General features: G+C 36.4%; 1 pseudogene; it reads left to right on the top strand.

Annotated features, from left to right (window-relative positions):
- The first annotated feature begins 163 nt into the window (after nucleotides 1–163).
- Nucleotides 164–27,211, top strand: LOC109449636 (coagulation factor XI; annotated as a pseudogene).
- The last annotated feature ends 729 nt before the right edge of the window (nucleotides 27,212–27,940 follow it).

Genomic DNA, 27,940 nt, shown 5'->3' with positions numbered 1-27,940 from the left:
AATTAGAAGTCTTCTCTGAACCACAACTTTTTTCTCTAAATTTTTTTTTAAATCAAACATATTAAAAAAGTTTTTTTTTTTTTTTTTTTTAATTTTTACTTCCTTTACATTTCCAGGGGACCGCATAGAAATCCTTAGGGCTAGCTAATGTCTAATGTTAGAAATGAGGTACCTGAAGACCGGAGAGATAAAGCAACTTGGCCAAGGACGCCCAGGCGGCTGGTTTACAGTACAGAAGACTGGTTTCTGTTCAAATGACATGACTAGTAAACCAATGAATAGAGCTGGGTAGCAGAGAACACATATCAATATGGCTTCCATAGGGCTTTTAGCCCTTCTTCAAGGTCAATGGGAAGGTTCTTAGAAATATAATTAGATAAAACCAAGAAAAGTATTTCACAAGCTTTCCTCTCTGTGAACTGCAACAAATTCGACCACTAGGAGGCGCCCTCAATGACAAAAGGGAATTGACCTGCTATGTTTCTGTTGCTTGTAGTGCAATAGCTAGACATGCCACTCCCTACATCTCTATTTGTGTTTCAGTGCACAGAGATCTAAAAAATTTATGAAAGACCCATATTTTATCGTTTTTTAAAAATTTAATTTAAATTTTTACTGTTCACCAAGTGGAATAACATGACTTGCCTCTTTAGAACTAACCATATCTGCATAATCTTCTGAGGAGCTAGCATTATACACAGTAAAATGGAATCTAAAAGAGCAGGGCACCTACAGTCTGCCCTGGACTTTCTACCTACCCACCCCCAACCCCCAACAACTGCAGTTTCATCCATCAGACTTTCCTTGTTTTCTCTTTAGACTGTGAGACCCTTTAGCCTTAAATTAATGATTAATAGTTGATATTTGAAAGTGTGGTTAAGTGCCACTTTGGGTAGCGGGCATACTAAATGTGAGTTTGCCCAACTGCTAAGGCACACAAGCAAATTCAAGTTCTCTCACTGTCTCTGTGTATGTCATATGTTTGAATACACAGTAAAATAAGAGGGAAAAAAATAATGTATTGAAAAAGCAAGCAACTCTGCATTTTTGATAATGCATACATTTTAAGGGCTCTCACAGACATGATGTGCAAAGAGAATATTACCTAACACTGGGAAACAGTAAAAGTAAATACTAAAGTTAAGTGAACATTATATACACAAACTCATTTAGAAGAGGACAAAGAAGAAAAACACTTTTATTAAGAATTGCATCAAGCAAGGTTGTTTCAGGTACGGTTTCAAAAATTACTATTTAATATTTCTATCAAGCAATTATTCCTTAAAGTGACTTTTTCGACTACAGGAGTTTAATAGATTTTTACAATAGAAAATTATTGATTTTCAAAATTTTTTTAATTTTTTTATTTATTGGGGTGATAATTGTTAGTAAAATTACATAGATTTCAGGTGTACAATTCTGTATTACGTCATCTATAAATCCCATTGTGTGTTCACCACCCAGAGTCAGTTCTCCTTCCATCACCATATATTTGATCCCCCTTACCCTCATCTCCCACACCCCACCCCCCTTACCCTCTGGTAACCACTAAACTATTGTCTGTGTCTATGAGTTTTTGTTTCTCATTTGTTTGTTAATATGCATGACCAATTTGAGAGGAGATGCAGAATGAAAGAAGAGCAATAGTTTGTACTCAACGACAAGTATTGTACAAATTTAAAAGATATTCAAGAGAAATATTAACAGATCTGAAATCTTGATTTGTCTCATTGATAGCCAGTATTTCATAATTCAATGCTTCATGGGGATAACTACATTTATAAGTGAAAATGACAACCTAGGCATAATATAATTCAAACAAAATGTCTAGAGCAGAAAATTTCATAAGTAGAAAATCACTTAGAGCTCTTTAATAGAGTAACTTCAAAGGAAATGAATAGGAAAAGAAGACCACAGTGGAAAAATTGGGCTGGGAAAAGGGGTCAGATAATGACAATGGAAAAAAATCTGATTAATAGTGAGCTGGGGGCAGAGAGGGGAAAGAAAGGGAGGAGCGGAGAGAGCCCCTTCCCTGTCGGTCCTACGTTCTTCAAAACTATGAACGTGCTAAACACTGCATACACAACCCTGCTGAGGAATGTCCTAGGATTTGAGGAAGGTGAAACTCAACATTATGTTAGGAACTCCATGAACACTATTAAATTAAGTACCCCTCTCCTTCCCTATTTCTTATAACCTCTGATATCAGCAAATTGATTATAAATTCACATTTTCTGTTCTAAAAACATGCACATTTTTCTTTTCATAGGGTGATTTTATTATACTAAATGGTACATTTCATTTTATTTGCCTCAGTTTCTGGTGGTAGGTAGAGCTTTATCTTAAGTACTGGATTAAGGACTGGAAATAGCTTCTTTCCTGACTTGTAGATGAGAAAAACAACAGGGCATAAGCACAGAGACAGAAATTATACCAGAGTCCCCATACATGTGGGAGAATCCCAGGCCATCCACTCCAGGGAAGGAAGAAAATGTAATTGTTTTATTTACTTTCTGCATAAAGCTCCAGGGGTTTTCAAAGCAGGGAAGGAAACTGAACTGAAGGAATTCATAATAGTAGGAATCTATGTCTATACCTATATCCATATCTATATTCATATCTATACATACATTTATATCTAAATTTACATCACACATCTAAATGATATTTAAAAGCAATATTAAAAAACAGAAGTCTTGATTTGCCTCATTGATTAATATTTTTTCCATAAAGCAGTTGGCTCAATGCAACACACACACACACACACACACACACACACGCACACACGCGTGCACATGCACACATGCAGTTTTGTATAGAAAAATACTATGCAAACATTCATACAATTAAAATTTAGGCATTTCAGTAATTTAACTACTGCTGTTAATTCTCCACTCTACATCACACCCACTACATTTGTTTACAAATTACTTAACCAATATTCAGAAGGACATATCAGTACAAGTATTTTTAACCTGTGTTTATTTTTTATTTATGATGAAAACTTAAGCATTTATTTTAAAGATAACTTACATATATTACAGTTACTTTCTGCTACTATTGCTAGCATTTTATGCAGAATAAACTTTTTTTGGCATATGTGAAAAATGGCAAATCTAAGTAAAGAAACTTAAAATAAAATAAATTCCACAATAGTTCATAATTTCATTTTTCTTTGTGACAAGAATCTTACCTGGGTCATTATATTTCTTCATTGTCATCGTGAAATAGTATTGTTATTTCATTGATAAATAAATCAGTGCTAATTCAATGGACATATTTTGAACACTGGATTCAACTGCATATACACATATTCTTTACATATACATATGGAACATTTACAAAAAAATGACCACATGCAAGGTCCTAAGACAAGTCTCAACAAATTTAAAAGAATTAGAATTATACAGAGCATGTTATCCAGTTACAATGAAATTGAGAAAAAAAAAAGAAATGAAAGACAACTGGAAAATCCTCAAATGTTAAAAAATTAAGTAATATTCTTTTAAATAGATATGGCTCAAGGAAGATACCCTAATGGGAATTAGAAAATCTATTTAACTGAGTAATAATAAAAATATAGCATATCAAAACTTTGGGGTATAGCTGAATCAGTGCTGAGATCAAATGTGTAGACTTACAGTCATTAGACCAAGGAAAAGGTAAAAATTTTGATATAAGAATCCAGCTCAAGAAAGTAAAAGATTAGTACATTCAATGCAAAGAAACTAGAAGGAAGAAAAAATAAAGAAAATTGCAGAAATTAATTAAATGTAAAACAAATATACACGTATGTTAGAGAAGGTCAACATAGTCACAGTCTCCAACCCATTTTATAAGGTCAGTGTAATCCTAATACTAAAACATGGTAGGGACCTTGTAACATTATAATAAATCACAAGTCTTTTTACCTCATGAACATAGATGCAAATATCATAAACAAAATATTACCAAACTTAACCCAGAAAGTATGTTTTTTTAAATAAAAGGACAATTATATTTCCACAAAATTGTGTTTATTCGAAGAATGAAAAGTTAGTTTAGCATTCAAAAACATCAATAGAAGAACCACTTCTGGGTATACACCCAAAAGTGAAAGCAGGGAGTCAAATAGATGTTTGCATAGCAGCATGACTCATGATAGTCAAAAGGTAGAAGCAACCCAAGTGTCCATCAAAGGAAGAATGGATAAACAAAATGTTGATACATGTACAATGGTATATTATTTAGCCTTAGAAAGGAAGGAAATTCTGATACACTACAACAGGGACAAATTTTGAGGATATCATGCTAGGTAAAATAAGCCAGCCACAAAAGAAAAAATACTGCACAATTCCACTTATATAAGATACGAAAAACAGGGCCAGAGTGATTCCCAAGAGTCATTAGACTTTGGGTGTTTTGTTATATTATTATACAATATCGTATCACTTTAGGATTTATGATCATTGGTTAATTCGTAGACTAATGAATTTAGCCTTTAGTGGAATCCTTTAGTGGCTCTGTGCCAGTAGCTGGAAATATAAAGTTAAGTGGGGCTGGTCTTGACCTCAACTAGCTCACAGTGTGGTGGAGGAGAAAGATATAAAAACAAATACTGTTCTTATAACTCAAGGTGAGAACTGCGTTAATCTGGATTCTGCCACTTTGGTTTACTCTTTCTAAGCCCATTTTATTTTCAGTGAAATGGGAGTAATAACACCTCCCTTGCAGTGTGTGCCCAGCTGTCTGCACAAGGTCTGCACAAGGCTTGATAGTTCCTTGTGCCCCTCCCCCCAAAGAGAGTGGCTTGGTGATGGGGGAAGGCCATGCCATCTTTCTGAGGAACTAATTCTATACGGCTCTTTCAGGTTGCAAGGAAGAGCTGGGCAACCTGAAGACTTGGATACTTTGTGTAAGGAATTCTACTGTCCAGTCAGCCAGACCACTGGGCAGTCCTTGCCTTTTGGTTACTAGGCCAATTCATCCTCTTTTTCAGTTGTTCAATTGCAATTGAACAACTCCTAACGGAGGGATCACCCTCCAGTTTCCACCTCAGTCTTATTGGTTGCACTGGTATCCTATTTGATAAAGTGGGAACTGCTGTAATTAAATTTTAGCTTTTAGCCTAAAGAAAAGAAAAAAAGACAGACAAGAACAAAAAATTTGTACTGTTGTAGTCTGGCTAACAATAATCATTCTGCCTATACTGCGAGAACCTGCCAATCCCTCAATTCCTTCTCCATTCAGCTCAATAAACACTACGAAGTCTTAAAAAAAAAAAAGATACAAAGAGTAGTCAATTTCATAAAGATAGAAAGTAGAATGGTGCTTGCCAGGGTTTCAGGAGAGGAGAGATGGGCAGTTAAATGTTTAGTGGGTAGAGACTTTCAGTACGAAACATGAAAAAAATCTGAAGATGTACATGTTACTATAATAAAACATAAAAATAATTAAAAAATTAAAGCACGCAGAAATAATTGATGAAATTTCATTCGTGATAAGAACACTTAGCAAACTGGAAATAAAAGGGAACTTTCCTCAACTGTTAAATAATATCTTAAAGAAAACAAACAAAAACCCAAACAAAATCTGCAAGAAACCGAATACTTAATGGTGAAATACTGAAAATTTCCCCTAGAAGTTGAGAGAAAGACAAGAATTACCACCTTTATTTCCATTAGACATTATACTGGAGTTCCTCGTTGTGTAGTAAGGTATGAAAAGAAATGAAGATATCTGCAACTGTAGTGTTTTCTTTTTAAATCTGTGATTTATATTACAACAAAGCCACAATAACTATGAGCACTGATGTGGTTTGTTGCTTACATAAATAGTAGAAGGACACACCACATTTCAACTAGAGGTTAGTGAAAATAAAGATGGAATTTTCCCCCAACCAAGTCCATGAACCACTTCAGTCCTATAAGCTTCCAGTGATAGTTTTGATTGCTGTGTACCTGTATGCTTCCCCACATATTGATAAGGTATGTTGATTGTTGCTACAATAAATTCTTGAGTTATATTTTATTATGCCCAAAATATTTTCATTTTTGTTATATATATGTGTGTATATATTATGCATATATTATGTTTTGTTATAAATATATATATATATATATATATATATATATATATATATATATATATGATATTTAGAAGGGCTATATAATAGTACTTCTCAATGAGAATATACCAAGATTACAAACTACAACCTTTTATTCAGTGACTAAATAATAATGACCCAAAAAGCCACAATCTGGAATATTAGATATCTTGTCCTAAAAACAGAAAGTATTTTTAATTTTATGCAACTTAGCTTTTTATTTTAACTTATATGTGGTTTTAGCTAAAAGAGATTTAATTATTTTCTGAGACTAAAGTTCCTGCTGTGTTTCCCCAAAAATAAAACCAGGTCTTATATTAATTTTTGCTCCAAAAGATGCATTAGGGTTTATGTTCAGGGGACGTCATCCTGAAAAATCATGCTAGGGCTTATTTTCCAGTTAGGTCTTATTTTCGGGGAAACACGGTACTAAAATGACCCATTTTAAATAGTGAGTTATCACATCCAGAGCCATTGAACACTAATGATCACGCTGCAGCCTTTGTTTCACACAAACATGGAGTTTGGACAGAGAAAAGCAACGGGCAAAGGGAAAAGCAGGAGGCCCATTCTAGACTTGGACAGAATCCTGAATAGCATCTTTTGCCAGTAAAGATCTGAGAGATGATTCAAATACCACAAAGCACCTACATCTCTGAGCCAATCACCCATAAGCACAATTCCATTGAGGCAAATGTGCCTTTTTGTGATTTTCTTTTCTATCTGAGGCTGCTCATTTAATAAACTAACATGAAAGTGTTGATTGCCCTGATTTCCAAATTCAGGGATATTTCCTGTTAAGCAAATCCACTTTGCTTGCCTTTGTGATATTATTACCTAATGAGATATGTTCCCACTAAAATCCACAATAACACATGTCATATATTGCATCACAGAATGTGTGACTAAGCTGTTCAAAGACATCTACTTTCAAGGAGGAGACATTATTACTGTTCTTACACCAAGCGCTAAGCACAGCCAAATTGTCTGCATCCACCACCCAAATTTTTATTCTTCACTTTTATGGCTGAATCACCATCTGAAGCTCCTACCAATTGGTAAATGTTTGCATTTGTACATAGAGAAAATAGATTTTACATGACAATTACCTACTAATAAATTTGCATCTACAATCTTAATGTTAACAATTGGGAAAAAAATCTTCTCCTTCAAGTGAAATATTAAATATAAAGATGGTTTTGGGCAGATCAGGGAGGAATAGATATACCTCAGTGTGGGCTTACCAGCCTCCCTTGTGGTCTCAATTGTACTTTTATGCCTCTTAGGCATTTTGCTCTTTGTTTTTCAATTGATTATTGCTATTTAAACTGGTACTTTTTCCTCAACTATTTTACTAGCAAAAATTAAATTTTATAAAGGTAATTTGAAAGAGCAGTGCAATGATTCACTGTCACCATCAAGACTTTTTGTGATTTGTGCCTTACTCATCTATATATGTGTACATGTTTAACCTTTTGAAATAATTTGAAAGTATCATAACAGTTCACCCCTAAATATTTCAACATACATTATTATACACAAAAGACATAAAAAATTAGCAAGAATCTCTTTATATCATCTCAATTGTCTCCCAAATGTAATTTATAGTTATTAACCAGAATCTTATAAAGATTCACAAATTACCATTGGTGGTTTTGTCTCTATAGCCATATTATTAAAGCTTTAGAGCATTCCACCCACCATTTTTGTTTTTATGTTGAACATAAAAATTCAATATAAAGCCTTGCTGCAGAATTAAGTTATCAACATCCTTGGTTATTAAGGCTGCGTTCATAGATATTTATTTACATAGTATCCTGAACTTATAAAATTTACTATTCTAGAATCTACAACAGGTGCTGGCAAACTTTTTCCTAACAAGGCAGAGAATAAATATTTTAGGCTTTATGGATCCAGAAGCTAAAATCAAGGATATTATATAAGTACTTACATAACCATTTAAAATGTAACCATTTAAAAGTATAGAAACTCTTAGTTCATGGGCTATACGAAAATAGGCAGAGGACTGCATTTGACCAACAGTCCATAGTTTGCCCACTCCTGTTTCCTGTTAGGAAATAATTTTATATGTCATCTTTAAAATGTAGGGATGTTGGTAGATCAATAGAATAGAATAGAAAGCCCAGAAATAAATCCATGCCTAGATGGTCAATTAATCTATGACAATGGAAGCAAGAATTTACATTAGGGTAAAGACAGTCTATTCAATAAATGGTGCTGGGAAAACTAGACAGACACATGCAAAAAAAATGACCACCTCCTTACACCATAAACAAGAATAAATTAAAAATTAATTAAAGGCTGAAATGTAAGATCTGGAACCATAAAACTCCTAGAAGGAAATATAGGAAGAAAATTTGCAGACATTTCCCTTGGTAATATTTTTACTGATATATCCCCTTGGGTAAGGGAAGTAAGAGAAAAAATAAACATATGGGACTACATCAAACTAAAAAGTTTTTTCACAGCAAAGGAAACCATCAATAAAACAAAAAGGCATCCCACTGAATAGGAAAATGTATTTGTCAATGACACATCTGATAAGGGGTTAATATCCAAAATTTATAAAAAAACTCATTCAATTCAACACCAAAAAAACAAACAACCCAATTAAAAAATGTGCAGAAGACATGAAGAGGCATTTTTCTAAAGAGGACATACAGATGGCAAACAGACATATGAAAAAAAACTCACTAATCATTAGAGAAATGCAAATAAAAACCACAAAGAGATACCACCTCACCTCAGTCAAAATGCCTATCATCAAAAAATCAACAAATAAGTGCTGGCAAGGATGTGGACCAAAGGGATCCCTTGTGCACTGATGGTGGGATTGCAGATTGGTGTAGCCACTATAGAAATCAGTATGGAGGTATCTCAAACAACTGAAAACGGAACTACCTTATGACCCAGCAATTCCACTCTTAGGTATCTATCCAGAGAAATCCAAAACACTAATTCAAAAAAATTCATGTACCCCTATGTTTATTACAGTGCTATTCACAATAACCAAGACACGGAAACAACTGAAATTCCCATCGGTAGATGACTGGATTAAGAAACTGTGGTACATTTATACAATGGAATATTACTCAGCTATAAAAAAGAATGAAATCTTACCATTTGCAACGATGTGGATGGACCTAGAGAACATTATGCTGTGACATAAGTCAGATGGAGAAAGTCAAATACCATATGATCTCACTTATATGTGGATCTAAAGAATAGAATAAATAAACAAACTAATCAGAAACAGTCTCAGAGATATAGAGAAAAAACTGAGGGTTGCTAGATGGGAGGGTCATGGGGGTGAGGGAGAAGGTGAGAGGATTAGAAAGCAGTCAGTAACCACAAGATTGCCATGGGGATACGAAAGACAGCTTGGAGAATAAAATCGATAATGTTGTAAAGACTTTGTAGGGTATCAGATGGCACTTGTCTTATTAGGGAGACCACTTCATGGATGGTGTAGGTGCCTGACCACTGCACTGTACACCTGAAGCTGAAACTGAATAATACTGACAATGGGGCTGGAAGTGATATGACATTTGCACATGATGAGATACTCATTTTTTTCTGAAATAAGGAGCCTTATGGAAAGAGAAAAAAAAAAAAAAGCAAAACTTTTCCAAAGTAGCCAAACCATTCGGAATTCTCAACAGCAACATGTGAGAGTTCTCATTGCTCTGTATCCTCTCCAGAACTTGTCACTGTCAGCATTTTGGTTTTGTTTTATTTTGTTTTGTTTTAGCTCTTCTAATCGGTGTGCAGTAAACACCCATTTTTGATGAATTGTGCCAAGCATGAAGATCATCCTTTAAATCTATCAGCAGAAACAATTAAATATTATTTCAGATATTAAACAAAATGTAGGGATGTTGGAATGAAAAGCAAACTCACATCTTGCTAAGAAAATATTTGTTTTGGCATGAGACAGAGTTATTTGTTTCCTTGTCATTGACTTTCTGTGTGCTGACTTTTAAGACCCATTATTTTAAAACATGAATTCCCCCCTAGCAATGTTACTTTAAAAAAAAAACACACACACAACAAAACAGGTTTACTTGCATCCTAAGGGACAGTGTTACACAATCAGTGCCAAGGGTGAATATAACAGGAGCAATTTCTGGATATTCTTTCAAGCAATGACTACACCAAGTAAGTTGTAAGATATTTTATTAGAATTAATAAATGCTTGTTATTTTGGTGTATAGATATAGTTACATCAGGTATGGTTTTATGGCTATAAAACAAAACTCTGCTATATGGAAATAAAGTCACCTAAAGAAGTTCTCTCAGTGTAGAGCAAAACCCAGCATACACGTATGCCCCCCACCCCCATTATAGTTTATTAAAATTTCTCTCATAGGACATATATTACATCAGTTCTCATCATTCATTTGTTTTCTTTCTCCTTCCCAACTTAAAGTTTTATGTGAAAATCCATATTAAAAATATTAATTTAAATCATAGGAGGCAAGTGTTGAGATAACAATAGTGAAATAGACACTTGAATAGGTTAATTAGTGAATCAGTCAATCAGTGGAGCTAAGGAGGTACGAGAGGTTAGAAAATTGAAACAAGAGTTTAAAAGTCTAATATTGCAATATAAGAAAGGCATCAGCATTCTTTTACTGCTTCTATGTGAGAGCAATAATTAAGCGGATTAAAATAAAAACAAAGGACTTCTGAGGAAAAGTGGAAGAGTGGGAAGAGTAAGTCAGAAGTGACAGTTGTTAGGGTAAAACTATTGGAGTGAACCCTCACATCTAAAAGATAACCATAATTTCTGCTTTTATTTCCAGCTTCCAACAAAAAGGTGTGTTGTCGACCTAGACATGAAGGGCATGAACTATAATGGCCCCAAGGATGCTCAGGAGTGCCAAGAAGGAGACACGAATGATATGCACTGTCACTTTTTCACATACCAACGAGCTGGTTTCCAAGCACAAAATATTGTTGAGTAAGTAAGCCACGGACATTAGATTATGCAACAGAAAGCAAAATGGGGATTCATATTTTTTTTCCATCAATGATGCCAAAATTTATTTTTAACCCCTGAGACATTTTTGTAACAAGTGTTTATAGTTTTCTTCACAGAAAGTGCTACATTTTTAATTTGGCAATTTTCAAACGGTTAAAATTGCCCTGACTGTTCCTTTTCTAGCTTAAAGGATGCTACAGTTTGACCCTGTAAAACAAAAAAGAAATACATACTCATATTTCTCCAAATAAGAGTTCTTTACCTAAGACAAAATAACTGAAGCCTATGGAAATATTTAACTTGCCCCATACTGGATTTTGAATATTCCATGGACAAATCTATTGCATAAGAATATAGAAGAATATTATTTCTAATGATTAATCTGTGTTCATTATTTTTTTAAATTTAGGGAAAATACTAAAAAATTTAGGGAAAATACTAAAAAATTTAGGGAAAATACTAACTTCAGAAATAATTTGAGATGTTCTAGATTTGTATAGTAAACTACAGTTTTCTGAAATCCAATGAAAAAAAGTAGTACAAATGACTAGTATTTAGATTTTAACATTCAGCTCTCCACATCAAAAAAAGGAGATAAGAGGAAAGCAAATAAAGCACCAAAGATTTATTCCAAAAGGAGATAAGAGGAAAGCAAATAAAGCATCAGAGATTTATTTCAAAAACAACGATAGGAGAGATCCAAGATGGCTGAGTAGAGAAACACTGTGCTTGCTTCCTTCCATGAACACATTAAAATTACAACTAAATTATACAACAATCAACCTGGAGAACCATCTGAGGTCCAGCTGAACAGAAGTTTTATAGCTAACGATATAAAGAAGCCATGCCGAGACTGATAGGAGGGGCAGAAACACAGAACGGGCCCCACACCTCGTGTAGTAGATGAGAATCAAGAAGGATAGCTCAGCCACGGAGGTTCCCCCAGGAGAAGCAAGGAACTCCAGCCCACACTGACCTCACCAGCCCAGAGAACTGGCGCTGGGAAGAGGAGCCCCAATAACATTTGGCTGTGAAAAACAGTGGGGATTCAGGCCATCTGGGTGGGATGGAAGGCTGCAGGAAACCAGACGTCCTCTTAAACAGCCCGCGCACAGACTCACTCACTCGCAAGCACTTACCTTGGGCTCCAGCAGAGGAACAGCGACTCAGGGGGGTGTCAGAGGTGTAAGGGGGGCAGACTGAGATGTGTGGCCTTGAGGCAAGGGATGTAGGACTGTTGCCCTTTTCCCTGTGAGTGGTCCTTCATCTGTGCAGCCAGCAGGCAGGCGCCAACTTTAATGTGTTGAGCCCGCCCACACACAGCTAAATCTGAATCTGATTGGCCTGTTGAACTCCACTCTCTTCACCCTGCTGATACACTGGGACCCCTCCCCCAACACCAGAAACACTTTCTCCAAGAGCATTCAGCCCTGCCTGAATTTCACTCTTTCTTGGAAAACTATTGAAGCCTGCAGGCCCCAGGCAGGCAGTGACTGGCCTCCGTGTGCTCTGAGACTTTTGCTGAGTAGCTCCGGGTTCAGCACTGGCACTAAATGAGAATTCATATTAACCTGGTGACCACAACTCTTCTCACTCTAGTGGTTCCCTGAGGCCCTGCCTCACCCAACTTGCAAAGGGTACAAGACTCTATCAGTGGCTGAACCTTAAGGGAGCCAGCAGGTGACAGCAGATCTCAGGGTATCCAGGCTTTTTGCAGAGCTACCCCAGGCCCAGTTCTGGTGGAAGACATCCTTCGTTCACAGTGTGGCCTCTCCCACGGGCCTCCAGGTAGAGCACAGGCAACAAGAACTGTGGATTGCTTTGTAGCTCTTTCCAGGTAGCCCCCAACTGTTACAGGCAGTGGGTCATCTGGGCCTATACCAAAGTTTGGTTTCAGACCACAGCAGAGCACAACCCAGTTAACCTCACAAGTGGCTCACTCAAAAGGTAGTCTCAACAGGCACCAAAGCCCACTAAAGTGAATCTCCCTTAGTGGGGTAACCCCCCACAGAGTAGCCTTTAAGCTATGGATGTGGCCAAACCCCACAGCCAATTAACCTGAGGGTCAATCCCATCCACTGATGTGCCAATAGCAATCAAGCTCCATTATAAGAGGAGCACACACACAACGCACAAGGGACACTCCTGGAGCACCCAGAGTATGACCAGAGAGACTGTGCCAGGGCCCCACAGGGCACCTACTACATAAGGCAACCCAGCCAAGACTGAGAGACGTAGCAGATCTACCAAATATATGGAAAAAAAACACAGAGAGGCAGCCAAAATGAGGAAACAAACAAACAAATAAAAATGTGTCCCATGAAGGAACAGGAGAAAACTCCAGAAAAAGAACTAAGTGAAATAGAGGCAAGACACAAAGTTATCAGATACAGAGTTCAAAACAATGGTTATAAGAATGCTCACGGATCTTAGTGAGAACTTCAATAAAGAGATAGCAAGCATTAGAAAGACATAGAAACCATGAAAAAGAACTAGTCAGAAGTGAAGAATACAATAAATGAAATAAAGAATGCACTAGAAGGACCAGCAGACTAGATGAAGCAGAGGATCAAATCAGTGATTTGGAAGACAAGATAGCAGAAAGCACCCAGTCAGAACAGCAAAAAGAATCCAAAGAAATGGGGATCACTCTGGGACAACATCAAGTGTAACAACATTCACATCATAGGGGTACCAGAAGGAGAAGAGAGAAAGCAAGGAATTGAGAACCTATTTGAAGAAATATCGATGAAAACTTTCCTAACCTAGTGAAGGAAATAGACATACAAATCCAGGAAGTGCGGAGAGTCCCAAACAGGATGAAGCCAAATATACCCACATCAAGACACATTATAATTAAAATGGCAAAGGTTAAAGTCAAAGAGAGAATCCTAAAAGGAGCAAGATAAAGGCAACTACTAACTTATAAGGGAGTCCCTCCAAAATTATCAGCTTATTTCTCAACAGAAACTTTTCAGGCCAGAAGGGATTGCACAAAATACTCAACGTGATGAAAAGCAAGGATCTACAACCAATACTACTTGACCCAGCAAGGCTATCATTTAAAATCGAAGGACAAATAAAGAGCTTCCCAGACAAGAAAAAACTAAAGGAATTCATCATCACCAAACAGTACTACAAGGAATATTAGAGGGACATCTTTAAGAGGGGGGAAAAAATCAAAATTATGAAAAATAAAATGGCACTAGCTTACATATCTATCAATAGTTACTTTCAATGTAAGTGGATTAAATGCTCCAATCAACAGACATAGGAGAGCCAAATAGATAAGAAAACGAAACCCTTATATATCCTTCCTACAGGAGACAAATTCAGATTGAAAGACACACACAGAGAGAAAGTAAAGGGATGGAAAATGATATTTCATAAAAATGGAAAAGAGAAAAAAAAACTGGTGTAGTAATACTTATACTAGAAAAAATGACTTTAAAACAAAGGTTATAAAAGGAGAATCCAGTAATCTCACTTCAGGGTAATTATCTGAAGAAACCCAAAGCACTACTTCAAGGGGACATGTACATCCATATGTTCATTACAGCATTGTTTACAATGGCCAAGATGTGGAGGCAGCCTGGATGTCCACTGATGGAAGAATGAATAAAGAGGAGGTGGTACATATATAAAATGGAATATTGCTCAGCCATGGAAGGGAATGGGTTCTTGCCATCTGGGGTGGCATGGATGGACCTGGAGGTTATTACGCTGAGTGGAGTGTCAGAGAAAGACGATGCAAATGATTTTTTTCTTATATGTAGACTCTAAATAACAAAATAAACAAACAAAACAGAAACAAACTCATAGATACAGGAAACATACTGATGGTTGCCAGATGGGAGGTGGGTTGGGGGTGTGGGTAAAAAAGGAGGAAGGGATTAAGAAGTACAAATTGATTGTTACACAGTAATCATGGGCATGAAGGGTATAGCATAAAGAATATAGTCAATATTGTTACAACTATGTATGGTGTCAAATGGGTAATAGATTTGTTAGGGTGATAGATGGAAGAGGGTTGGGAGCAAGGTGAAAAAGATGAAGGGACTAAGAAGTACATATTGTTAGTTACAAAATAGTCATGGGGATATAAAGTATAGCATAGGGAATTTAATTAATAATATGGTAATAACTATGTATAGTGCTTGTTGGGTACAAGACTAGTCAGGTATCACTTCTTAAATTATATAAAAGTCAAACCACTAAGCTACACATCTGAAATTAATATAAAATAATATCGAATGTCAACTGTAATTGATAAATTAAAAAAGGGGGTGAAGGCGGAGGGGACTAAGAGATCCAAATTTCCAGGTATAAAACAAGTAAGTCATGGGGATGTAAGTCGTGGGGATATAATGTACAGTATAGGGAATATAGTAAATAATATTGTGATAGTGTGGTACAGTGTCAGGTTGTTGCTGGACTTATGGTGATCACTTCTTTAGGCATATAAATGTTGAATAAGTATGGTGTACCCCTGAAGCTGATATAATATTGTATGTTAGCTATATTTTTAATAAAATATTTTAAAAAACAACAATGATGAAACAAAACAACCCTGAATTAATAATTAAGTTTTCATGTTTCATTTTCAAGCTTTTTGTCTTTAGTTCCCCTCAAACTACATCTTTTTACATATTCTATGTCTACCACTTAACACAATATAAGCAAGCCAGGAAATTGGGAGTTGATAGGCATTTAAAAAGTTAAAATGCTGAAATTGAGATGGGATTACACTCCTATTCTTCATGTCACCACTCCTCTCATGTTGTCATTTTACTGATGAAAAAAATAAAGTTGACAAATTCACAGGACCACCAGGTCTTGGCAGAGTAAGGACTCTAAGTCCACCTGTGTAGCCTCTCAGATCAGTGCTTTCCAGAGTTATTCCTCAGCTGTAACGCCAAGGCAGTCTCTAAATGGGAATTTCTCACCAACTTATGGGTTTTCTTACTTGCATTTAGAAGAATAAAATATTTTCTTTCCATTTTTGTCTTCATTTAGTAACATTTGTCTATTGAAGTACACCTAAATGGGGATATCAACCAGAATAATAAAGCTCAATGAAATAATGTCTGGTTTTTCACTTGTGCACTTTCTAATCTAGGTAACTATTATTTTCTTTTTTTTAAAGATTTTATTGGGGAAGGGGAACAGGACTTTATTGGGGAACAGTGTGTACTTCCAGGCCTTTTTTTCCAAGTCAAGTTGTTGTTGTCCTTTCAGTCTTAGTTGTGGAGGGCGCAGCTCAGCTCCAGGTCCAGTTGCCGTTTTCTAGTTGCAGGGGGCGCAGCCCACCATCCCTTGCGGGAGTCTAACCGGCAAACTTGTGGTTGAGAGGATGCGCTCCAACCAACTGAGCCATCCGGGAGCTCAGCGGCAGCTCAGCTCAAGGTGCCATGTTCAATCTTAGTTGCAGGTGGCAGAGCCCACCATCCCTTGCGGGACTCGAGGAATTGAACTGGCAACCTTGTGGTTGAGAGCCCACTGGCCCATGTGGGATTCAAACTGGCAAACCTCAGAGTTAGGAGCATGGAGCTCTAACCACCTGAGCCACCGGGCTGGCCCCCGGTAACTATTGTTTTCTTAATGACGTGGTTTAACCATTAAATAATAGTTACTGATCATATGTACGATGGGCCTAAGTTAAGATACCAATTTATGCTCACTGATGAAATAGACCCAACTATTAGTTTTACCTTCTTCATGTGAAAATTTTTATTATGTCTTATATAATTAGAGTTAATGTTTGAATTTAAAGTTTAAAATAATCACTTCAGTTTTCCTAACTAAAACAGTTTTGAAATCTCTTGAGATAAACAAACTTCTAAAAAATTATTATTGACTTTATTTCTTTAGTATAATTTTAGGTTCACAGCAAAATTGAGGGAAAGGTATAGAGACTGTCTTTGTCCACCTGCTCCGACACATGCATAGCATCTCCCACCAGAAAGGTACGTTTGTTACCATTGATTAACATATATTAACACATCATAACCACCCAAAGTCCAGAGTTGACGTTAGAGTTCACTCTTGATGTTGTACATTCTATGCACTGGGACAAATGTATAATGAATGACATGTATCCATCATTATGGTATCATACAGAGTATTTTCACTGCCCTAAAATTCCTCGGTGCCACCGATGCATCCCTCACTCAGCCCCAAACCAAATTTTTTTCTATGGAATTTACAAATACCATGGCTGGGATTTTCCTGATTCTTTTAGTGAGTTGATTTCCTCGACATGGTCTCTTCTGTTGTACGGCTTCCATTGGGGTCATCTTCCCTAGTGCTCTGTTTGCAGACAGTAACACTGACAGTGTCACGGCTCCAGATGCCTTTGTCTGTCGAAGCATCTGTACTCACCATCTCAACTATTTGTTTTTTACCTTTTTTTCCTCAAGAATGGCCAAAAGAATCTGCAGGGTAAGGAGTTAAGATTAAGAATAATGTGTTCTCTTTTTAAAACTGCTGATTGAAATCCATCATGAAAAATTCTGAGCAACTACAAATTTAATCAAAATGTCTGTATAAATAGATAAAAGTTGCACAGAAGAATTCTTAGCTCTTCTCCCTTTCCATTCCCCAAATCCAGTGTTACCAGGGATTCTTGATTTTCTGTAGCTTAGGGAGGATTAGGGGCAGGGGTGGAGGGAAGTTTGAGAATTGTTTTTCTCCTAATGAATATTAACATGAGAAACCATATTAAGGCATGGGAAATTTCATTTGATCATTAAAGGGACATTTTCTTGGGTTGTTGTACTTCATTAACAAGATTCACTAAAAAAAAAATCTTAAGTTTGTTTCAAAATCTAGATTCTATATGTTATCTACATCAAAATTCTCAGAGCCCCTGCCATTTGCTTGAATTGGCTGCTCATTTTGGGAGAGAGGTTTCTCAGAGCAATCCAACCAAGGTAAGCCCTTGAGTTCCTTGTCCATCAAGCAAGCCTGGTTTTCCTTGAGGGAGGATATAATTTCAGAAGTACTAGTTCCAACACATGAAAACATATCTCTTACTTTCATTTACACAACAAATTCAATATAATTTATTTGGTGCTTACTACACATCAGGCACTGTTCTAGATATTGGAGGTACCATTAGTAAACTAAGTAGATAATAACCCGGCCCTACTTAGACCAGAATGGACGTGATAGAGAAGTAATCGGGTTGGGATATGTTGTCAGCATAGAGCCAATAACATTTGCTGATGGATTGAATGCTGGCGATGAAAGAGAGAGAAGAGTCAGTGATAGCTTCAAGATTTTTGGCCCAAGGAATTGAAAGGATGGACATGCCAGTGACTGAGATGTGGATAACTCCATGAGGAACAGATTTCAAGAGGGTAGAGATGCCTATTCTGTGTCCAGAGAGAAATGCTGAATTGACCATTGCAAATAGAAGTCTGAAACTAAGAAGAGGGTTTTACTCTCTAGATCTATGTTCGGGTGTTACCAGCATATAGCTGGTAATTAAAGCCATGAACCTTGTGAGATCATCAAAGGATTGAATACAGTTGGAGCAGAAAGGAGGTTCAAAGATTGAGCCTTGGGGCATTATAAATTTCAGAAATTAGAAAAATGCTTTTGTAATATGTTATTTTCTGTAATCACTGCTCTTTTTTCCCCTTCCTTTTTAAAAATAAAATTCACAATCAATACCTAAAAGAGGAGTAACACATTTGATTCTCAATGCAGGGTGACAGAGGAATATGGATGCTACAGGCCAAGAATTGGCTTTTTAAATTTAAATGAATTAAAATGAAATGAAACTAAATATTCATTTTCTTTGATGTACTAGTTATGTTTCCAGTGTTCAGTAGCCACATAGCTATTATATTGGATGTCATAGACATGGAATATTTCCATCATTGAAGAAAATTCAACTGGACCACAGGGCTCTTGACTATGATTTTGTGTTCATTAAGAAAAAGTATGCCCTTCCAGGAAGATGGTGCCTGGGTGTGGAGTCTGCTATGGATTTCACTTATCCCTGTCTAATCTTGCAGCAGTCTGGATGGGAGATTTCTAGGTAGCATAAAAATTTATGAATATTTGAGATAGGCTGGGAGTGTTATAAGAAAGAAAATGAAAAAGGAAGATGCTAGGGACACTGACAATAGAGCAAGCTCAGAATATTTTTATGGAGGCAGGTGGTTTAGTTTTGAAAATTTGTCTACAACCTATGGATCCTGGAGTCTGATGGTGACATACGAAGAATAGTTTCAAAATGGGAAAATCTTTGCTATTAAACATGTGCTGTAAGAAATGTTTTTTCTTTGATATGTTTTATATGATATATTTATATTTCCCTTTATATTTACTGTTAACAATCTTTGTCTCCTTAAAACATCTAAAAGCGGATTACCACCTACACATATTCAAAAGAACAAAGCTCTTTCTGGTTTCAGTCTACAAAACTGCAGGCACAGCATCCCTGGTAAACAATGAAAGCACTTTCTTCTGATGGAGATGAACAAATCTGAGGAGACTGATGAGTCTAAGATTTTGTGTCTTATATCTGATATGTGATTTGCTGTGCAGTGCTCTACCGTCCTTCATTTGACCATGACACTGATTTCTTGGGAGAAGAACTGGACATCGTTGATATGAAAGGGCATGAAGCCTGCAGAAAACATGTACCAACATCATCCACTGCCAACTTTTTACCTATCCTCCATCTCAAGAATCTTGCAACAGAGGGAAGTAAGATACAAGAAAGGTTACATGGATGCTCCTGTCCCACCTCTCTGAGAGGTGCATTACATTTACACTTTTTGTTTTCAACCTGTAGAGGAAAATGTTACTGAAAACTTTCTTCAAATGGATCTCCAGATAAAATACTTCATGGGAGAGGAAACATATCTCAATATACATAAGGTTATGTAAAATGGATAATGGTGAGTTTAATGTCACTTGGAAAAACACATCTGTAGGAGTTATTTTATACTTAATATATCATGAATAAAATAGTCAATAATAGCCACAGAGGGGATAAAATTAGTAAAAAAACAAATGTACAATTCTCTGTTATTTTCACTCTTATCACCCAGGCTGACCATGTTTCAAAGGTAAGTCATGGCCTTTGACTAAACTGCATTGCCTAATGTTAATTGAATATGTGTTTTAATTTGAAATATCTTACAACTGATATTCAATAACTCAGGGTAAACCAACACTTTTATGTCTGATTTTTGTTATCAAAGCCAACTACCTTTCTTATTACCCTTCATAATTGAAATATCAACCAGAATCTTGTGTAATCAAATTATTCATTTTCTTTCCATTAGCCATTACTTGACCTTTAGTTGAAACATAAATAATCACCATATGTTTGAAAACTTATATATCTATTCAAGAAATACTTGAGTAGTAGCTACTTTTCAGGGACCTTCATTCTTTCTGATCCTGCATATTGGCAGATTATAGATATTGGCAAAACTTACAATAAAACCGTATCATTTTGTAACAATGAGTGTGGTACATGGAAATAAAAAGGTTGTCTAGATTAAAAAAGACCTATAACATAAAAATTAGAACAAAAATCAGATCAGCAGTGTTTCGATTCCAGTGGCCAACTCTGAGAATTGCAGCAAGGGATGGTTTATGGGCAAACAGAATAAAAAAAGGGATGGAATCCCCAACAGGAAAGAACGTAACACACACACACTCCTCCTTAAAATTCCATAACACCTATTATGCCTTTAGTATTTATTGATTTGCATAAAACCACATATTTGTAGACTTTTATTGCTTAATATCTGGGATCTGGGATCAGAATCTTTGGATGGCTCAAGCTTCTTTAAAAAGCTAATCTATAAGCTATATCTCATACATTCTCTGTTTTCTTCAAAATAAGTTCACCTAAGACAAGAAGGAGTATTTATAATGATTCTGTTGTCTTAGTTCTACTGAGCTTTAGAAAGGACATTTAGCAAATTTTGTTGTTAGCGATGTTGACATACTTTATAAAATAGGGACCAGCACTTATGCCTTAAATTGCAGAATCCATTCCCTACACTTCTTCGTTCATTATGTTCTTTGCTGTTGAATTTATGGACTTTGGCCTGTAAAGTTCACAGAATATATCAGGTATAGATTAATAGCTGAAGTAGAAAATATAGGATAAGGGAAAATAAAATCTATGTCTTTTTAATGTACCTTCTGAATAAAGAGAAACTAGATAAGTAGGTTTTGCTTTACTCTAGTAGATAAAACAGTATCTTACTAGAACGGGAATATCTAATAGAAATGTTTATTGTGTCTTGTACTGGCATCGATCTACAATATAATTTAACTCTCTGAAGATACAGAACAATTGTCATCAAAAGACACGTTTCTTAACACAAAGTTTAATGCTATACATAGATATTTTCCGAATTTTGTTTGAACTGAGAAGCCAAATTGAATGAACATCAAGACCTATGACTCATCCATAATCAAGTCTTTCTTGAGCTGTTCATACATATTTTGGTTACTGCTTACCTATTAATTTTCCTAAACTTTGCTTTCTATGCCACTTCTCACCTTGCAAATTACAAGGGCTTCCCAGTAATTCCAGAATATAGTCAAAATCTTCAAAGTGGTTCTGTAAAACTAAACTGCACCCTATCCACTCTCAAATGAGAACTCTTCTCAGTGTATCCTCCTGTTTAGGCTTTCACAAACACATCACACTTCCTACCTCGGCCTGCTACCAGCTAGCATTTCCTTCAAAACTTCTTTACCTGCCCTCTCATTCTATTTGGAGTCTGCTTCAGAATTACACACCCATTTTTCTGTTGAGGAAAGAAAGACCGACAGAAGTTGTTGTTTTATGGTTATAAAACTAGTGAATGGACCATCTAGGACTTGGCTTTTGACTAGTGACTCTGCTAACGTCACACTCATCCTTTAGCTAAGGACACGAAGTTCCCTTGAGCCACTTGCTATTCTAAATGTGGTCTGGGCATAACACATTGGCGACACCTGGGAGCTTGCTAGACAGAATTTCAGGCCCTGTTCCAAACTGAATCAGAAGCTGCATTTTAAAAGACAACCAGGTGATCCACCTGCACATTGAAATATACGAAGTCTGACAGTTAAGTTCACGAACTCATCCTAGAAAAAGTGCTACATACCTCATTGCTGAATATCACTATGGTCACCTTTGAAGTGCTTCCCTTGGGAAGCTATGCACTGATGCCAGGGCCTAGTCCACCCTTCAAAGCAATTTTGGAACTCTTTTTCTGGAACGGCCATCAGAGCTGTCATCGTATTATGCTTGATGTCCTGAATGTCATCAAAATGTCTTTCTTTCAATATTTCCTTTACCTTTGGGTAAAGAAAGAAGTCGTTGGGGGCCATATTAGGTGAGTAGGGAGGGTGTTCCAATACAGTTATTTGTCTATGGGCAAAAAACTCCCTCACAGACAGTGCTGTGTGAGCTGGTGCATTGTCATGATGCAAGAGTCATGAATTGTTGGCGAAAAGTTCAGATCATTTTCATCTTTTGCATGCAGCCTTTTCAGCACTTCCAAATGGTAAACTTGGTTAACTGTTTGTCCAGTTGGTACAAATTCATAATGAATAATCCCTCTGATATCAAAAAAAAGGTTAGCAACATCGTTTTGACTCTTGATTTGGACTGACAGAATTTTTTTGGTCGTGGAGAATGGCTGACTTCCATTGTGTGCTTTGACACTTTGTTTCATGGTCATATTGGTACACCCATGTTTCATCACCAGTGATAACATGGCCTGAAACATCGTCTTGCCTCTTCAAAAAGTCTTGGCAAACTTCGACTCTCCTTTGCTTTTGTTCATTGGTGAACAACTTCGCGACCATTTTTGTACACACTTTTCCCATGCCAACATTTTCAGTTAAGATTTTCCTTGCTGTTTCTCTATTGATGTTTACTTGGTCTGCTATGCTTCTCACAGTCAGCTGATGATTTTGACACATAATTCGACGAATTTTTGCAATGTTTTGATCAGTTTTGCTTGTTACTGGTTGCCCTGACCTCTCTTCATCAGTAACACGTTCTCTCCCTATAGAAAAACGTCTAATCCATTTGTACACTGCCATTTTCTTCATGACATTATCCCCATAAACTTGGACTAATAGGTTCCTGATTTCACTTCCACTCTTGCCAAATTTAACAAGAAATTTAATGTTTGTTCATTGCTCTAATTCAAGCTCAGACATTCTCACGACAGCACATAAAAACATGCAACAACAATAATGAACACTACGCAGCAAGACACCACCACACATTGACACAAACACAGCTGTGAGACACTGATATACCAAGGTTATGAAATCTTATCAAGCTATTTGTACAGAACTGCCAATGTAAGTGCACGGTGGCAAGTTCACGAACCTAATTGGCAGACCTAGTAAAAATCGCTGCTCTAAAATAATGATGTCTATGAGCACCTCATTCCCATTCTGTCTCGGTTATTGGGGCATATTCAGCCCTGGCTCTAACCAGGAGGGTGGGTGATAGTGTTTGACATCCCAAGAAGTATAAATAAAAGGGAGTATGTTCAGGGCAGCCAAAAAGGATAGAAACTCAAGGATAACTCTGAATCAAAGCTGTTGATCAAGAGTTGAGCTAAAGATCCCTAGACTATTAACAAAACCAAAGGGCAGAAGCAGTTCACAAATAGAACAGCAGCCCAGGTTTGGATGTAGGTGGAACAGGAGTGACAGACCAAAGATCAGCCCAAGTAGAAGGGGACAGGGGAGAAATTAGACATAGGCTGCAAAGTGAGTGGGAGGTGCTCAACTTTATAACAGTAATTCTCAAACTTTAGCAGAGTTGATTAAAATTCAGATTACTGGGTTCTACTGCCAGTTTCTGATTCACTGGGTCTGAGTTAGGGCTCAAGAATTTCCATTTCTAACAAATTCCAAGATGATGCTCTTGGTCTTAGGGGGGCAACACTTGACAACCTCTGCTTTAAAAGGATCGTCAGGGTTATCATCTGAGGGAAGATAAGACTGCCTTGTAGTACCAGCTGAGGCATTCTTTGGGGCATGTAATTATAAGGTGACTTAGTCATTCGATTTTTGTGTGTATGCTTTGCTTTGCCAACTTGATTATAAAGTTTCTTCAAGGTCCTGGTAAATTATTGAACCGAGAGAAGCTTTTCTTCCCTTTGTGCCTGAAGGAGCATAACTACTGATGGAAAATGAAAATTTAGGAAGCCACTCATTGCCATCCTTCTGTTGTAGAGTGTACACCCAAAATCAAGCCCAGAATTGTTGGAGGAATGGTATCTATTCAGACTTGGCATATAACTTTGCATGTCATGTCACCCACCCAGAGACATCTATGTGGAGGCTCCATTATTGGAGACCAGTGGATATTAACAGCTGCTCATTGTTTCAATGAGTCAGTACCATTATTATTTTTACTCATTCCCCATGCTCCTCATACATATATTAAATCTATCACTGGTATTGTAGTATTTTTTAAAAATGTAAATTATCCTATTTACTAAATTAAATTTCTATCTGTAATGAAAAAACAAAAACAAAAAGGAAGAGCCACTCATGGTCTACCAGCATCAGAATAGGTGTAGAAACATGGCTCTTTGACTGTATACTATTCCACTTTCCCATTTAAATGTCCACATATCCCCAGGGGAGTTCTTTCCTATAAGAGTACATTATATTCTGTACATTTTCCTTGGCATTTGGTTCAGAACTAAGCTCAAAGAGAATTTCCTGTTCCCTGAATCTAGTTTACCATTTCTCTCTTTCTCTCTTGCGTGCGTGTGCTCTAAAGAGCATTCATTCATTTCTGTGTGTTTAATATAAAGTAAATGCTAGCCTAGCACTTTCTAGATAAGAGAAATGTGTGACTGAGAAATCTTAGCATGAAATTGCTTCTTTCTACCTAAAAGCCCACCACTGGCAGAAAATACTAGATATTTAGTAATAGCCAGTTTAATAGCAATGTAGCTCAACTGTTTGGAAATTATTTGGTAAAGGAAATTTTTTCCCTCTATTGTTTACTCCTTAGGTTAGAGTTACCTAAAAATGTGCGTGTCTATAGTGGCACTTTAAATCAATCAGAAATAAAAGAAGATACACCTTTCTTTACAGTTCAAGAAATAATAATTCATGATCAATATGAAATGGTAGAAAGTGGATATGATATTGCCTTGTTGAAACTGGAAACCACAATGAATTCCACAGGTATGCAGAATTTTGAATGGAAACTTATCTGCAATGATAACCTCGATATCAGGTTTAACACTACCCGATTCATGGCCTGACCCTAGAAATCTTTCCGTGTGTTTTTATCATGAAAAGGAGAAGGTCTGCAAAGCTAATCTTTCAGTCTGTTAAAACTGATATACTCTTTCCTGATTATTGACTCTTATTTGGGAGTATGGATGAAATGATAAGTTTTCTCCTGGCTTCTTCAGAAGCACAGAATGATATAATTTTAATACAATTTTGGAATATTAAAGATGATTTATATCTTTCTTTTAGGGGCAAAAAGATTGCAGGTCAGAGCAATTAAGCAACTTCTCTAGGGTCACAGACCTAGTTAGAGTGATGGAGTTAGTGGGGAGGGCTGTGGCTGGTTTCTCTCATTCCCTCATCCTGGATTGTGTGAATGTGAGGGATGAAAATGTATGACAATTAAGCAAAAATGAATATAATAAATACAGAACACACTAAATGCAAACAGAAAGAAAAGTCTCCTGGGGAAAAAGATATATTTTGTGTCTGATAATGAAATTACGATTTTTAAAATTTAGATGTCCAACAATCCATATGTCCACCTCCCAAAAGAGATAGAAAGGTAATATATTCTGAATGCTGGATGGGGGTACAGAAAATTAAGAGATAAATAATATTTCTATATATGCTCTATTTTACAGATAAAGAACACAGTGTAATCATAACCTTTTCTGCTATATCAAGTCATAAGCTAAAACACAAATAAAATAACTTTTATTACAGAAAGTATTAATGAAGATGGAAAGACAAAATCACCCAAGTGAGGAGGATACCACATCTATTTGATTGAAAATTTTAAATATGACAATCTCTTTAGAGACAAATAATTTTTTTCTGAACTTTAATGTGAAACCCAGCACTTTTCTGTAAATTTTCTAGCCTGTTGTCCAATTATTTAATATGGGACGTAATTTCAGTTAGAGCCTTATTTAATTTTTTCAACTTAACAAAATGGTACAATAGTGAGAATAATGTCTTCTTTACACTCTGTAATTATAAAAGGTCTATGAGGTAAACCTAGTATTTTTTCTTTCTTGATTTTTATACAGGTAAAATTTTCATTTTAAATACATTTATTTATATTTAAACATATTCTCCAAGATGCCAAGGTACCCTTGGTGACAAATGAAGAATGCCAAGCAAGATACAGAGGGCATAAAATAACTAATAAAATGATCTGCACAGGCTATGAAGAAAGGGGGAAGGGTGCTTGTAAAGTAACAGAGTGTTCTCAACCAACTGAATATATTCAAATTAGATTGTTGAACACATTTCAAAAAGCAGTGTTCTGCCAAAGAGCAGGGAACACAGTGTATTCGTTTTAGTTACACAACAATTATTAAAAGGCCAGGACAGATTATGAGGTGAAATCACTCCAAGCAAAATTATTTGAGATGAGAAGAATCTGAACCAATCTGTGGGACTTTTCTTTTCTCCCCTCATCACAGGGTGACCCAGTTTCCCCCTGTCCTGTAAATACAACAAGGTCTGGTATTGGTGGGCATCACAAGTTGGGGTGAGTGCTGCGCTCAAAAGGAACCACCAGGCATTTACACCAACGTGGTCAAATATGTGGACTGGATTTTGGAGAAAGCTCAAGCAGGTGAAAGGATTCCCAGATGTCATTTGACTCCCTGAAAGGCAAAGCAGATAATTTCCTGGAATGGATTTTGGTTTCAGTGAAAGAGACACTGTGACAAAATTACCCCTTACAGGTTACAGTATTGAGACAGTAACAAATGGAAGGGTCTCGATATCTGTAAGGATATACCAAAAGAAAACAAACTGTAATTTTCGAAATTTCCATTCCATGACAATCATAGTGTGTTTTCAGCATCCAGTCTTTTGCTTTTTGATCACTCTTTACTGAGCCAAAGAAATACTATAAGGTGATATTTTTGAAGATTAAAATGTAGCCAGATACACCAGGAAAGAATCAAGTAGTGGCACCAAAGTATGAGGTAAAACTGCTAAAAGAAACCACCATAAAAAGATTTGTTAAATGAAAAATGGGAACTGGAGAAAATGGGGACAAGAACAGTCACCGCAATTTGCAAGAATCTCTACTCTGTGTAAGTAAGCACATTTCTTTTGTAGAGGAAGAATTTGACTGAATTAAATGGCATGTTTTTAGAATAATCAGGACTTCCTGTCATTTCAATTATTAATATTTTTTTTCAAATTTGTTTGGGGACATGCAAGCTAAGAGTGAGTATGAAGGTTTAAAAATAATTGCAAAAACCACAATTATTTTTGCACCAACCTAATATATGGGAAAGAAATGGAGGCAGCAATTCACTTGGATACCTTAAAGGGACAAATCTTGAACATGTACTTGCCTAGAAAACTATCCATGCATAGATTTTACATTTATTTGGCATGGATTTGAGTAGTTGAGGTTGATGGAGATGTGGGGAGCAAGCTACAGCCTTCCTCAGACAAGCTGCCACTGTCAATGTACGTTTATAAATCTACACTTATGGATAACAAATCCAGTGGATGGAAATCAATATAAAGTACATTCATAGTATAGGGAAGACAATTTAGGAGCTATAACCATAGTAGAGTCTTCAGCATCGTCGGAGCAGCTCTGA

Source organism: Rhinolophus sinicus, linkage group LG04 (assembly GCF_036562045.2).
Source record: "Rhinolophus sinicus isolate RSC01 linkage group LG04, ASM3656204v1, whole genome shotgun sequence".
Classification (NCBI taxonomy): domain Eukaryota; kingdom Metazoa; phylum Chordata; class Mammalia; order Chiroptera; family Rhinolophidae; genus Rhinolophus; species Rhinolophus sinicus.
The sequence above is the reverse complement of the archived record's forward strand: the minus strand, read 5'-3'. Positions and strand labels throughout refer to the sequence as shown.